The following is a 15,915-nucleotide window of genomic DNA, read 5'->3' as shown; positions in this document are numbered from 1 at the left end:
TGCTCAACCTCAGCCAGAGGTGAGCAGAGGTGACAGACAAGTGCAGCTGGTTGCTGGGTTTTTCCTGTTTTGACTACTTCTGTCTGGGCACAAAATGCTTTACACACACACACACACACACACACACACAATGCTACTGTGTCACACAATGGCATTACGTGGAGGCTGCCGTGGCCTCTTTTTCCCGTCTGCTTACTTGCAAGTTTTGATATGTGGTTCCTTAGCTGTGGGAGAAATGACATCGAATCGAGATAAAACAAGCTCACTTTACGCACCCTGAAGTGAAAATACTAAATTCGCTTTCTTGCCAATAGTTGGATGGTAAAATTGATACCACTCATATTTAAGATATGAAGCTACAGCCAGCAGCTGGTTAGCTTAGCAAGCAGAGTGAAAACGGGGAAACAGCAAGCCTGGGAAGTGTAAAAAGGACAACACTTTATAAGATGAAGATGAATGATTGTGGGACTTGTAACAAGCCTACCTTCCTCCAAAATATGACATCATATCCAATTTCTGTATCAGTTTTGTTGCCAATCAGAAATGTCAGATAATGAAGAAGACATGCCATCGTCATGAACAGACAACAAATTCAATAATCAATTCCTACTGAAATGTATTAATTTAGAACATTTCTTAACAAAAACTCATAAAACAACATTGTCAGACCGATAAGAAGCAGCAGTAAACATACAAGCAGATTAGCTTGTAGGGGCCCATTAAGAGTCTTCCATTTCCTGTCTTTTTGCTATGCTAAGCTAACAGGCTGCTGGTTGTAGCTTAGTATTTAACAGGCAGATATGAGAGTGGTATCAATGTTCTCATCTAACTCTCAGCAAGAAAGTGAATAAGCATATTTCCAACTATTCCTAAGTTAGTATTTTCACTTCAGGGTGTGTAAAGTGAGCTTGTTTTCTCTCAGTGCAACGTCATTTCCCTCAACAGCTAAAGAAGCACATATCAAAACGTGCAAGTGAGCAGAAAAAAAAAACAGTCTTGACAATAACTGGTGTAACTATAAGAGGCACAACTGGGGTGGGTGGGGGGGGGGTGCATTCAAGTGAGAAAAAAACAAAAGACCATGTGTGAACGCACATTTATGTGTTCATTTGTCTTCCTGTGTGTGTTCCGACTTTGATCAGTGACAGTATACAGAAGTACCACATCCTAGCGTGACAATACTCAATTTGTTGTGGTGAAGTGTAATTAAAACAAGCTTGTGTTTTATGCCGGCCAGCGTTGGCATCAATGCGTCAGGGTTCGAATCCATCTGGCCGGGGATCTTCGTGTTAACTCATCTCCCCTCTTTACCTCTTTCTTCATCTCTCTCTCTTCCTGAAGAGAAACTTGGACCATTACACTAAGCAGCAAAAAGCCCTGATCGAGGATCAGTATTAGAGAGATGAAATAATAATAATCCTGTGTTATCCAGTCAGTAGAGAGAATCAGTACTGGTAGTGCTCCAACCCGGCGAAGGGCTGTTGTTGTTATTCTTTGATCAGACCAGCAGGGATAACAATCTATAATTCATAATGCTCAGTCTAGTCTGGGAACACTAGGCACTGCACCTTTAATTATTGATCAAACAGAACAGATTTAATATCAATCACTGAAGCATAGGCAGAAGTGAGCAAAGTAGGAGAAATGGAGGAATCTCTCGGGCGCTGCCGTCTAACCCTCTAATGAAAACAAAAAAGAAATACAGTACAGTTAATACTCTGGTGCTGGTGTGCAAACAGGAACTCAGGCTTAGCTTGGACACTGATTCCCTGAAACTACGACTCACAGGATACACGCTCTTTGAAGGCTGATACTGAGAGTTGGACGATGTGAGCTGCCAGTACTGAGTACTTTTACAAATCATTCTACATTATTCAATGTTTTCCATTAATCTGATACCAAAAGAGGTGGAAAAACCTCACAGGCAACATACTAGCCACTGAAAACAGATATAATACTGCTACTGATACTTCAATTAGTATGGCACTATAGTACACTACCACTACTAGTACTATAACTACTACTACCGTAACTACTACTACTACTACTGCTACTATAACTGCAGCTTCTACTATAAATATTACTACTGTTACTATGTCTGCTACTACGATAGCAACTACTAGTGATACTATAACCAATGCTGCCACAGCAACTACCGCCACTTCTTTTACCACCACTGCACTGCTATTACAACTACTCCTACTATTACTACTGCTACTACTAGTGCTAGGCCTACACTACTACTGCTATTATTACTTCTGTTATGAATACTTGTACTGCTGCTACTAGTATTTCTGCCTCTGCAGCTACTATTACTATTGCCATTACTACTAATACTAATACCATTATTACCACTATTAGACTCCTACTATTATTACACTCCGACTGGTACTCCTCTACTACAATAACTAATACAGTTACTATTGGTACTACCACCACAACTTCTACAACTACTACTACTACTACTGAACTTACTGCAACTACTTCTGCCACTGCTACACTAAATATCATGTAAACCCACAGTATTCCTGTGCGTTGCTTTAACTCTAAATTGAGACATCAGGACGGAGAGCAGCACAGCAAAATGGCTTTAGTCCACTGAGTAGAAGAAATGTGCAGCTGAAGTATACTGATTACACTGGGCCTGTAAGGGGCTTGCAGCTGTAGAAGTAATTGAACGCACACACACACACACACACACACACACACACACACACACACATACACACACGCACATACACAGTGCGAAACCCCAACATATTTGCAGCTTCCTGCCTTTTACTGTCTATTGTTATATTTAGTGACACAGCTCTCACAGACCACTTTCAACACTGAGGGTGCAATTAGAAACGGACAGACGTTTTCTTACACTCGCAAGTTTGACACACACACACACACACACACACACAAACACAGGAGAATTCCTGCAGAGTTAAGGGGCCCTTGCCGTCCACTCAGTACAGGAATGCAAGGAGAAAGAAAGAGAGAGAGAGAGAGAGAGAGAGAGAGAGAGAGAGAGAGAGAGAGAGCGACTGGGACTTTCCCCAGGATCCCAGAAAAAAGGAGGGAGAGAGGAAGCAGACAGTGGGAGCGACAGAGGACAGGAACAAATACAGGAGGAGGGAAAATGGATGGGTTGTCTTGTGTATGGGCTCGTTTCTGTTTCCCACAGTGGAAATGACCCAGTTATTACTGCAAACTGTGTGAAATAGGCCTTACAGCATGAAACAGAAGAAGATAAAAACCATGAGAAATGTATCTGAGAGACTGTATGGCAACTTTCCCTCCACTGCACTGAAAAGCCGGGGAAGCTGTAGGAAGCTGTCTCACTCTCAATCTCTCTCCCCACTGCTGTCTGGCTCCCTCTCTGTGTCCGTATGTCTTTATGTCAAGGTTAATGGTGTGTCTCCAGAGCTTACTGCAGTTGCCACCGGTGTTCCCATTGATCCCACACACAGCCACCGACGCTGCGCCCCATATGGCACCGCTGAGGGTGTGTGCGTTTGTGCGATAGGGATCAGTAGCCTTGATTGTGACTCAGTTTGTGGCATGCGTGCATGAACGAGTGTGTGTGGTCTTCTCTGTGAGCCAGCTGCTGGCATTCAGGGCTGCATGTATGTGTGTGTGTGTGTGTGCGTGTGTGTAACAGTAGAAGAAAACCTCTCTGACATTAGCAAACTTGCCATGTCATCTCAATCCAGGGAGGCCTCACTGTGATAAAAGAACAAGGAATCCTTTCACCCTAGTGTGTGTGTGTCCACATTAGTGCATAAACATGTGTGCACATCAGTACGTGTGTGTGTGTTTAAGTGTGTGCCTTTAAATATGTGTATGTGTGCATGTCTACTGTATTTCCAGGTGCTTTTGAGTGTGTGTGGACAGGTATGTCTATGTGTGCTTCTGCCTATGCATGTCTGTATGAAAGTACGTGTGTGTGTGTGTGTGTGTGTGTGTGTGCCTTCAGTGAGGGTGGTCTCCACCTGTGGATTACACTGTGTAGGCCTGTATGCAGTTGCAGAGGGAGGGGGGGGGGGCTTCATTTCTCTTCAGAACACACAGTCCCCCCACTAAATAAAAGTCCAAACACTGTAAGTATGTTTGAGCTGACCTATAGCAGCTACGATATCAGAGAGAGAAGCAGAGGAAGTGAAAGGGAAAGGAAAGTCCCTCATTCTGCACACACTAGCATATCTATTTTAATCCTGTTTGACAACTTTAACTGATTATAAATCAACTGATTCACACAGGAATGTGTGGGTTAGCTAGCGCTAGCTAGTGGTTTGTGCTGTGGGTGTTCTGCAAGGGCGCAACATGAGAGCTGGGTGCTGTGTTCCAGGATGGTGTCCATTCATCCCGGTTAAAGTTGATCACCCAGCGTGCACTCAGAAATACTTTCTGGTTTGCCTCCACATTGTGCCACTCACAACACATGCTCATTAAGTAGTGTCTTTCCCTGGCCCCACCGGCACATCCCGTATACTTTACATTGTGATGATATCGGTGTTATAGACAAAAAGAAGACTTTCCTATGTAAGTACTTTTTTAACATAATGGCCTAATTCTCACAAGTAACGATCAGCCTTGCCCTTCAAGGTGTCCTGTCAACAGACTTTGATAATGGCTAGTAGTCAAAAACTTCACAGGGTACTTTTAAGTACAGAACCTCATTGAACCCGTACATTTTCAGTCTTTTTCACAAAATAATCTTAACTCAAGGTCCTTTTATTGGCTTTTATCAGAGATTTCAAGATTTTTCAAGTGGACCTTGAGCTTGTGTCAAGATAATTTTGACGAAGTCATTTTTCCAAGGTCATGAACTTTCAGGCTCAAATTTCAGTCTTTTATTTATATAAAACTGACAAGGTTTTCCATTTTTACCGGCCAGCCAAGTATCACATTTCAGCTGTTGACAAAGAATGAATCACATCAGCCCTCTAAGAGAAATTACATTGAAAAATAAAAGCAATAGAAGCAGAGACTAACTGAGAAGTAAGCAAAACTTAGACTTTATGTGGAGTTTGATTGACAAAACTGACAATCATTATCATCATGATGTGATCATCCCTGAGCACGGTGTATATATTTTGGCTTATTTCTATGATAAAACATGTCAAAATAACTTAAGTGTGGTGTGGGAGGATTAACAATGCCTTAACAGTGGTCCGAGTCTGTACTGGGAATTTCTGAAACTGTTACATTAAAGGCCCAAAAATATCAGTATTGGCCTTCAAAAACCCATATCAGTCTAACCCCAGCTGGCGTGTGAAAGAGAAAAAGAGGGAGACTGCAAACCACATCTTAGCCTGCCAAAAATCACATTTCCCCTCTACAGTATAGCTGGTTTACATTAAATCTCACACATGCATGGCGGAGCCCGAGTCCACCCACTTCACATTTCATTACCAAGAAAAGCTCCAACTGTTATACAAGCCTCTCCTATACGGCAGAAACCTCTAATGTGATTTCATCAAAACTTAAGATTAAACAGAACTGTAAAACGTGTTATTTAAGTGGTGAGAAGAAGGTATGGGAGGGGAGTGAACCACTATAAATTCATCCCGTGGGATTAAGAGCTATGGAAACTGGAGAATCTGGGGTCAAACATGGCCCCTACATGTGTGATCTATTGGCCAGAGCAGTACAGTACTAATGGCAAGGGAATAGCCACATATCACATGTCCCCACTGCTGTACTGCAATATGTTCACTTAATGAAAGTGGTTCTTTAGACTTGCAAGACAGCAGCAACCTATTGAACCAGGTTTAAAGGGACCAACTCGAGCTTTTTGGTGGACTTGGGAACCCTTTCAGATAATGGTGTATTTTGTGTTTAGCCATGTTAAAGATGCCGTGAACTCTATGTGACCAAAAGTATGAGGAGATCCATTACATCACATTATTCCCATTGGTCATTGCTGAACATCTCATTCCAAAATCACTCCGAGATAACCCGGATGATGTCATCAAGGTTGTCCCAGCGTGGGTTTGAGGCTTAAACTTTTAACCTGTTATAAACCTGGGGCATGACGTTTGAAAGATGTGTAACAAAAAACACTACTGAGTTGCATTATGGATCCAACAATTTGGACTTCGACCCATACTAGACATTTTTAAACCCGTCTCTCAAAAGTATCCCCAACAAAACAACTGGGACAAACTACTAAAACACAGAAAGTTCGCAGCCTTTACAAAACAGTAAGCTAACACAAGTTTTTATCAGGTGCTGTGGATGTGGCTGTAACGTTAATCTTACTTTCAGTCGGCTATCTTTCGTGTTGCTATCGGAAGGAATGTTCAAGAATTAACGTCGGCGGCCAACCATCTAAGAATTCAAGCTAAACCCACTCAATGAACTTAAGCTTAGTGAACAAGTGAGTGAATCAGCTTGTGAACGATTCGCTGCTCTGCAGTGGAGAGCACAGGTGGCAGCGGTAATGTTCAAAGTTCAGAGTTTGGAATCACGCGAGAGACGAGTACGACACCTGTAACCGTTGTAACTGTACACAACAGAGGTGGCGAATGCTTAGAAGACATAGGAGTTTTAAATATGTGACAAATTTTAGGCTATAATTTCACTGACAAAAACTAGACTAAAGCTGACAAAAACCTGCCTGGAGGGGATCTTTAATGAAAGTGCAATGCTAAATTGCTGGAGTATCCCTTTAAGAGTTCCCGTAATTGGAACTAAGGGAACTAACAGCCCAGACCACAAAAAGAAAAAAAAAAAAACTACATGCAAAGAGGTGCTTATACACTCTTGGCCATATTGTGTATATATCCTTTGGAGTGATACCAAAAAAGCTCTCTCTTGTTCTGTCTACTGTCTCTCTCGTATGGACTGATTCATATATTGGCATGTGTTTTAATCAGAAACACTACTGCCAAAACAGTGAGTGAAACCTAATATTTCAAACACCAACATACCAGCTAATACAGTACTGCTATATTTCAAACTGTATTAAGATGATAAAGTCTCTCTCCCTCCCTTCCTCCCTCTCAAACCCCATATGGATCAGTTTAAACACACCCTGGTTTGGCCCACTTTCAGAATGTCACAGGACATTTATCTTTATTCCCTTCTTCCTCTCCGTACCTCATAGAGGAATGGCTTTTACAGATGTGCTCTCTGTACACTCTCTGTACACTCATCTACCTCTCTCTCTCTCTCTCTCTCTCTCTCTTGCACTTTACTTACATGGTTTTCTGCCTTATGCCTTGCACCGTGCCTGTGTACACTTATAGAGCTTTCCATCTGGAAAATATATCCTTCCACTCGATGTATAGAAGCATAGGAGGAGAGGATTTTCTTCTTCTCTCCCGGCCTCCCTTCATCTCCTCTCCTTCTCTAATCAGAGATAAACAGCAGGGTAAAGCAACTAAAACCTATTATTAACTAACATTTGAAATTAGAGGAATGTACCCAGGTATGATAAACATGTATGATATGATGATGAAAAGTGTCAGATTCACAGATTCACTATGCTAGTATATAAGTACATCTAAATACATCCACCACATTTGTCCATTATCATCTTTTATTTTTACCATCAGTTTCCTCTACAGTCAATGGTTAGCGCACACCAACAGGATACGAGTGGCCTCTCTTGACCTCCTCAGACACCTTTCATGGCATAATCTCATGTTAACTCTGTTATACATTACATTTCAGATTTTCACAATGTTTAAGAGTGAAAATGTTGATGTTAAAATGTCACTTCAGTGAACAAACATAGCATTTGTAGTAAACCTATGAGGTATGTGTGTCACATAGTTCTAATCTTTATGGTTGCAATATTAGCAAAGGCCCGCGGTAACACAGTCTTGCCACAGGATTAAACCCACCAAACTAGAAATGAATCATATAAACTATTACCCACACAAATACTTCCACAAGAACTTCTTCTGTAGTAAAAGCGATCTAAATATTAAGAGCAGAACCAGTAACCTACTGACTTATGCACAAGGCAGTGCAACAAAGACCTAATGACAAACTTCTAAGACATGAGAGCACATCATGGAGATGCTCGTGAGAAGTTGTCATGTGCCTCATGATGAGCTTTCTGTACTGTAGGCCACACATAACAGTCTTTTTCTTTATCTGCTACCTGCCTGCTCATACCCAACCTGAATGCCCCTGCTTTTGCTTCCAAAAAAAAAAACAAAACAGGAAAAACACAAAACTCTGAAGAGCCGCTGTGTCAAGTCTCCTAAGTTTGCCAATATTCGACCTTGATCAGCGTCTAGACGAGCCGTGACACACAAACAAAACCCCGAGTGCTTCTCCTGAGTGCACTGTATCAGATGTAATGACCCCGCCTGCCTCCAGTCCACTTATATAAGGAAAGATTACACAAGCAAAAAAACACCGCAAGGAGCAGACGAATATAGCTCGCTGAATCTCCGTGTATATTTGATCAAGCGTGTGAGCTACAGTATATGTGAGGGGAGCAGTGGAGTGTGTTTGAAAGCAAGAAGGATGTGCATGGGTCTATATGTCATGGAGGGGTGGAGGCAGACAGACAGAGGTGGAGAGGAAGGAGGCAGGGGGTTGCACACATTCTCTGGGGTTTGGGGGAATGAGAACAATTTATCATCTCAGCGCGGCTTGAATGTGTAAACTGTTTGGGCTGCTGGAAAATTTACATTTCATACAACTACTTTGGCAGCATTGTCCCTGATGAAAGTCACAACAGTCAAGTTAATGCACTGAATTAGTGTGAGAACAAAAAAGGGAGTTGGGAGTGAACAGGAGACAGGGGGAAGAAGAAGAGAGGGGGGGGTATGGGAAGTGGAGGTGCAGGTTTGACTTAAGCAGCAGAAGGACTGCTGGAGCTGCTTCCACACTTCAAGGGCTTCAGTGACAGGGAAGCTGCTCTCTTCAGCACCGTCAGCAGTTTTGCTCGCGCATGTGTGTGTGGTGCATGTGTGCATATCCACAGGGAATAAAAACTCCCTGTGTTGTTCTTCCATAAAGCAAGGACACTTCCCTACATAGGCGCAAAGGACAAATACACACATACTATTCAGCCACATACTATTCAGCACACTGAAATATTGGTGGGCAAATCGACTGTACTAATAGAGGCCTTTTATTAAAATTCAGATATCAGCCACTCATTTCATTCACCTTTAGTGTATATGATGCAATATATCTAATGATATTTCATGTAATATTATTCAATACTTAATTGCTAAAGCCCTTAAATTTAATTAATTCTCACCTGACATGTATTGCAACTACTCAGTGTTTGTAGTACTTGAAAGATTTCTCATTACATACTACTAATTGAAAACATTACTACCTCCTGACTACGACAGCAGAAGTAATTACTTACATTTCAGCCCAGTTATGTCCAAACGTATTTGACGTGTATAAATATAAAACATTGTGGTTTAACAAGCTACCAGTCCAGAGTTAGGAGGTGGTCACTGGCCAACAGCTAGGCAAAGCTACTGGTGGCTAACGGGCAGGTAAAACAACACAACATCTAAATGAAGACAACAAGTTAGCGGTAGTTGCAGTTCTCCTCTTTCAGTAGTTGTTAACCTTCTACGGAGACCAGACGTCCCGGTTTGTCCGGGATTGTCCCGGTTTCAAGCTGGGTGTCCCGAGTCCCGACAAATATCGGTAAAACACTAAAATGTTCTGGTTTTAAACATTCACGTCCCGGTTTCACCACAACTAAAATAATAATTACAACATTACACTTATACAGACGTTGGTCATGTTCTGTCCCAAAAACATAAACAAAGCACCACGTGTCAGAATTCAACACCGATTGGTCTGTTGTGTGTGTCAATCAATCAAAGTGTCATTGTCACGTCATTTGAAAATGTGGTCACCCTACAACCGTCTCCCCACATCTCCAGCTCCCGCACTAAGCTAACGCGTTCCGCAACAGTCTGTTCTCTGAGCAGACGTAGGACAAACTGATATCAACTCTCCGTTTAACTCCTGATAAGACATCAAACAAGCCAACCCCCGAGTTGTCAACGTATTACTGGAATAAATAATGGAATTACTGAAGTTCAAAAAAGAATCACTATGCTATTGCTACTAGAATGAGAAACGTTGCTTTATTGGGATAAAATTCGGGGATATCACCAAATAACTGTAGTCTTCTTTGCATTCACTTTAAATCTTTTTAGTGTGATAATGCTCACATTTAGATAAAGTAAAAATCTGTTGGCTTCACTCCCATGAGACCCACAATGGTTGGACCCCATGCTGCACAATTCACAAAGAGACAAACTTCCACCAGGAGAAAATCCCCACCCCACACAAACTGTTACTAAACGATTGCAAAGGAACCATAAAAGAACACTTTGTATCATTCAGGAGGCTATGACGGGTGAAAAAAAAAAAAATGAACGTCAAAACACACACTTGAGTAGGAGCGAGTCCGCAGTACGGTGGCAGGGTGGCACCCAGCAGTAAAGTGCAGCCATCCCTGGCTGGCACATAGGACACCCATTCACTCTGTGACAGGGTGTCACACCACATGATTTATGACGGGTAATTATGGTTATGGAGGTGACATCATATCCTACTCGCTGGCTCCCGCATGTATCCCTACTGTGTATATGTGCGTCTGTGCATGTGTGTGTGTGTGTTCGTGACTAATTAGTTATGCTGTCTGGATCCAGCAGCGACCGTCTTTGTTTTTCTACAGAACGGAAGACAAGGCATGTCACAACAACATATCTCGCAGTTCCTCCAGACGTGCAGCAATGCACACGCGTTCACACACGCGCGCTTAAACGCTCAAGCACACAACATTTGTACATATGGGTCCACAAAAGAGAGCCTCTACCTCGCTTTCTGCTCAAATGTGAATGCTTTGTTCAATGCAATAACAGATTGGACTTCTTTCCACGGGTGGGCCAAAAGTAGCGACAGAACAGGAACGATCACTCACGTCTCTTGACAGAGCTAACCATCAGTTTACCACGGTCTGAAATTGGCGGCAGTGAGAAGCATACAATTAGAAATCATTACTCTGCACCTAACTGCGGCTGACAGGCATGGGCACGACAAATGAGAAAATGGAAAGATTATAACACAATTTCTCTCTCCTGTACACATCTGCTAATTCACTTGCCAGCTCTAAATAAATGCATTCATTTAAAAATGATTTGACAAACCATGCCTACCTCTCGGATTAGAGACACGGGGGCTGCTGAAAAAAACTGTTATATATTTACAGGAGGCTTTGCACAGTTAAGTTAAATCCATCATCAAGCCGGAGGGTAATTTTAAACACATATTTCTCATTTTTTTCCCAATCTTGACAGACCACTTTTATGTTGTTTGAAGAACAAACTCTGCACGGGTCACTGTGGGACACGAGAGTGTCCTTAATAAGCCAATTTGGAGGAAACAAAATAATACAAAAAGAGGAAAATAGATTAGACCCACTGCCCTGAGTCACCATAATGAGTAGCATTACTTTTTTTCTGTTGAGTGGACTCATTTCAGTATTCACTCAGAAGCATGGCCATAGCCACAGGGGCCTCATTTGGGAATGGGCTTCAAAAGTCCATATTTGAACTTTAAACTGCTATTAAGGCAGCGGCAGAAAATCAAAACCGCCTATTCCTCTTGAAAGTCACCGCAGATCAGCATTTAGATACCGTGTAAAAAATATATATGTCTCTTTGCTCCCTGACCCTGCAAATATTTGAACAAAAGTGACCTTTTGCAGCGATTCACCCTTGGCTCAAGCACGGATGAAAACAAACTGTCTGGCCCTCACTCGAGTTAAACAATGCGCACACTGGCCTGAATTCACGTGGTTGTAGGACCCTACAATGGTCATGTTAGAAGAAATAGTGTTCATATAGCACTCTTCTTTTCCATCCCTGTATTAGCATTGGTAGGTTAAACATTATAATTACCACATAAACCGTAAGAACCAGTCCACTCTACCTGATCTCGTCCAGTCCATCTCTGAGTGGGCAGGATGGTTCCTGACACAAAGATTCTGCTCTTCTGCTCCCTTGCTTTTGCTCTTACATGCATCACAGAAATGTTGTGCTCTTTCCCCCTCCTCTGCCGCCTGAGCATCAGACTGTGCCTCCTGCAGTGCTCCCGTCAAGCTGCGTAGTCTTGTGGACAGCACAAACACGAAACACTTACTGGTCTGTATAACACCTTGCTTGAGGTGGTGCTCACAAGGCATACACAGTATGTGTATCAGGGTACACAATACCGCACTTTGTAGGGTAAGTACACAAGTAACGGCATCTTATTTAACTAAATGCTGTTGCGCAGATGTTTGTCAGATTATCCTATTGAAAGAAAGAAACATCATAAATGCTTTTCAAGGGCTGTGTTCCATTTAAGTCCATTTATAGGAAGGAGGTGGACAGTCTCTCGCCGGGGGGGGGGAAGAATAATAACCTGCAGGACACAAACTCAGCCAAGTCTGTAATGTTTTGATAGTCCACCATCATCCCTCAAATAGCATGTGTTTGAAGTCGCAGGCTTTGTGGCGAAGCTGTCCACTCCAGGGACGGCGGTGTGGGGGGAGTCATGGTTTACACCCCACCACATGGTTCAGCAAAACCAGAGGACTCAACCTAAGCGATGCTCTCCTCGATGGACCTACGCTTGGGCCCTCACTCCTGGGGGTGCTGCTTTCGCCAACACAGTGTGGCCATTAGCGGGGATATAAAGGGCATGTTTCACCAGGTCCAGCTCCTGCCCAAAAATAAGCTCCTCCTGAAGTTTGTGTGGTGCGACCTGAAGAGAAACACGCCTCCCGACATCTATGAGTGGCGAGTGCTACCCTTTGGCACGACCCCTGAGTTGAAGAATCTTGCAGCGGCGACTCGAGGCGAACGCTCGCTCCCGTCCGACGCACACGCCACCAATGGAGAAGTCCACCTAACCAATCTCGGGGTTTATTACAGCAGGAGAACATCTCCTAAAGCCCACCTCCTGAGGATTTTCTTCCAGAGGAGCCCGCAGGTAGCTCAGAGCTTCACAGCCAAGTTCTTAGGTTTAGTAATCAAAAGCATCTTCATTCCTGTCTGCCTCTGCTCTAAGCCTCGCTGTATTGCTGCTCAGTGGGCAGCCAGCTGAAGGAAAGGACAAGAGAGATTGCCATCACGTCTCCTTTCGCTGTGCTTCATGAAAAACTTTCATCTGAGAGACAGCACTGATCCACTGAGAGCAAAACAAACCACAACACCTGAACAGTTTGCTCAGGTGTTAGTCTGTCTGCCTCCGTCTGGTATTGACAGCCTTCCAACCACCTCAGGCCCCTATAGAGCTGTAATCCTACTACTGGAGCTGTTTAGCATATCCTATTTATTAGCAGTCTGCTTTCACACCTCCCTGCCTTCTGCTTAATTGCTTCCTATATCTGAGTTTGCTTCTTTCAGGGTGTAACTCGTAGCACTGACTTGAGCTGCTAACACAATCAAAATGACACATCTCTGCAAAGTAAAAGTAGTCACGCGTGTTTTTGAATCTTCAGTTTGCTTCTTTTTCCACTCATGTTTTTCACAGGACGGTTGACGCACTGTAGGTCTGGGCAAGACTCACAGGGAGCCACCTGCTGCTTCTTTTTACCTGCAGGCAAAGAGCTTAAGCAGGTCTGGAGGTTCACACTGCCTATGTGACAAGGACAAGATCCCTCACTGGCTTCCCACTGCCAACCTGCCAATAGGAGGCACAGCCAATCTGGATGTACCACTGCTGGAGACTGAGCGCACAAGCCTTTGTGTTTATCACTACAGTGCACTTGAGTTTTCTCCCACCTGTGTGTGTAATTGGCTGTATCATGTGATCAAAGTTTCTGATGCAAAGATGTTTTTTTAAACCAAACTGAGTTGAATCGACTTAACAAGTCGACACGATTTCCTTTTTATTTCATTATTCATGTTGCTGTCCTCCATGTTGGCACCGGCTCAGACAAGCTGAGCGCCGAAATTATGACAACTGTCCAAGGAGATGATGTAATTTAGGTTGTGTCACAGCAACAATGACACATTCCAATTTGAGCATTTAAATTCAAGCTGCATGTAGGTCGCCTGTCTCGGGATGCGGTTTTGTGTCTCAGTTCCATATGATGAAGATCACAACCGACCAAGTACCATGTCTGTGTCATGTCCGAGGAGATAAATACATACATGATTCAGTGAGTGTCTGTTTCCTTACACAACAGTGTTTGCACAGTGTTGTATTCTGCACAAACCAGACTGTACACTCTGCCACGTAAGCCTTTAGAAATTATGATCCAAGCCTCAGTGTTCTCAGAACTTGTCCCTATCTTTTCAAGCGTACTACAGCACAACACCTACCACTATGACTCAGAGTTGCTCTATCATGCTAAACTGTTTCAGCACAGTGCTTAACAATGAGTTCTCTCCGTGTAGTACACAGTGTGCCACGATGTCTGAATGCTCACTGAGGCCCGAGTCTGGATGTAGGTGGAGTGATACCATCTCATGTGTGTTCTACAGCGCTCATGAGCACATAATGTGAGAACCTGCTGCTATTTGCCACTTGTCTATACTCACGACTTCTCCTCTCCTTTGCACGCGTGTCACTTAGATAAACTGTTATGAACCTAATGTACTCGCAAAACAAAGTGATTCAGACCCTGATGCAGTAAGGGACCGTGTGAAAATGGTTAGGGGGGAAGATGTGGTGAGAAAATTAGGGTTATTTTTGCTTCAATCGAAGACAACACCAGGGTTTACTTTAACTAGCACTGACAGACGTGCTGATATGTGACATGCGATGTGTGCATTAGCTGCTATGACAGATTTTCAGCTTGTTTGTTATGAAAAGCATCTCACCGTTGAAGAGCCACAGTCATGTGTTCACAACTGTTGCGGCGCCATGATTTGTCAATTTGTGTCAGTCCGCAGTTTATCTACTGATGGAGGTTTAATGGGGGCACTACCCTGTTTATCCAGCCAGCAGCCCCAGGGCAAACATGTCCTATGCCCCCCTCCCCTGCACTGCCAGACATCATTTAACCCTGTCCTGTAACTGTCCACTGTATTGGATTGTACTGTGATGTGCTCTGTGCATCTGTCCACTCAAGTCCCCCACCCATCAGATAGGTTAGGCAAATAAGCTGTAATCATTGCTCCATGCACAATTGTTTTAAAGACACACACACACACACACACACACACACCATCCCAGGCAGCCGCTGTCCAGCCCTTGCTGTGCTGAAACCGGGCAGCCAGCAGCCACTCCAGACTGCATATAATTACCACAATAATGAACTGGACCAAACTTTGCGGTCGTATCGGGTACTGGCTGCAGCTGCCGGCTAGAAGTTTACCTTTACAGTCCAGATTTAGCACCAGACACCCTCGGATCTCCTACAAAACTACCGCCACAGCACCTTTTCTTTTATACAACAATAAAAGCGCGCAGTCCCTCCTTGGAGAGCCAATGTTTCTTTACTAACTTCGAAGCCAAAGAAACTCTTAATCTTTAAGGTGACAGCCGTCTCTATAACAACAAACTTTGGTGACAGGAATAATAAAGAAGACGTGGACTTTAAAATGGAAGCGGTATTAGAGAGGTGTTTCACAGCCTACCTGCCAAAGTCCTGCTGGCTTCCAACTCTCGCTGGTTTCCTTTGTCTGCACTCACACCGCTGACACACGCACTCGGGATCAAAGTTTAGTCTCACTCCTCAAACTTTCTTCACCTCCACACCTCTTCCGGATGCATCACTGTCCAACTATCTCCGTGTTGTATTCGACCCTCGGAGCTGCAAAGGCGGCAGGAGCGCAGCTGGCCGAAATCAATGGCGCAAAGTTGGGCTGCGTGCCACGGCAGCGGTGTTTGTATATTTCTTTGTCTGCATGCCTTATGACTTTGTGTCCCGCCTTCAACTTTACCGGCAGCGTGCAGAAAAATCGCCATAAAGCTCCTGCGTTA

The sequence above is a fragment of the Enoplosus armatus genome, chromosome 16, assembly GCF_043641665.1.
Source record: "Enoplosus armatus isolate fEnoArm2 chromosome 16, fEnoArm2.hap1, whole genome shotgun sequence".
NCBI lineage: Eukaryota > Metazoa > Chordata > Actinopteri > Centrarchiformes > Enoplosidae > Enoplosus > Enoplosus armatus.
The sequence above is the reverse complement of the archived record's forward strand: the minus strand, read 5'-3'. Positions refer to the sequence as shown.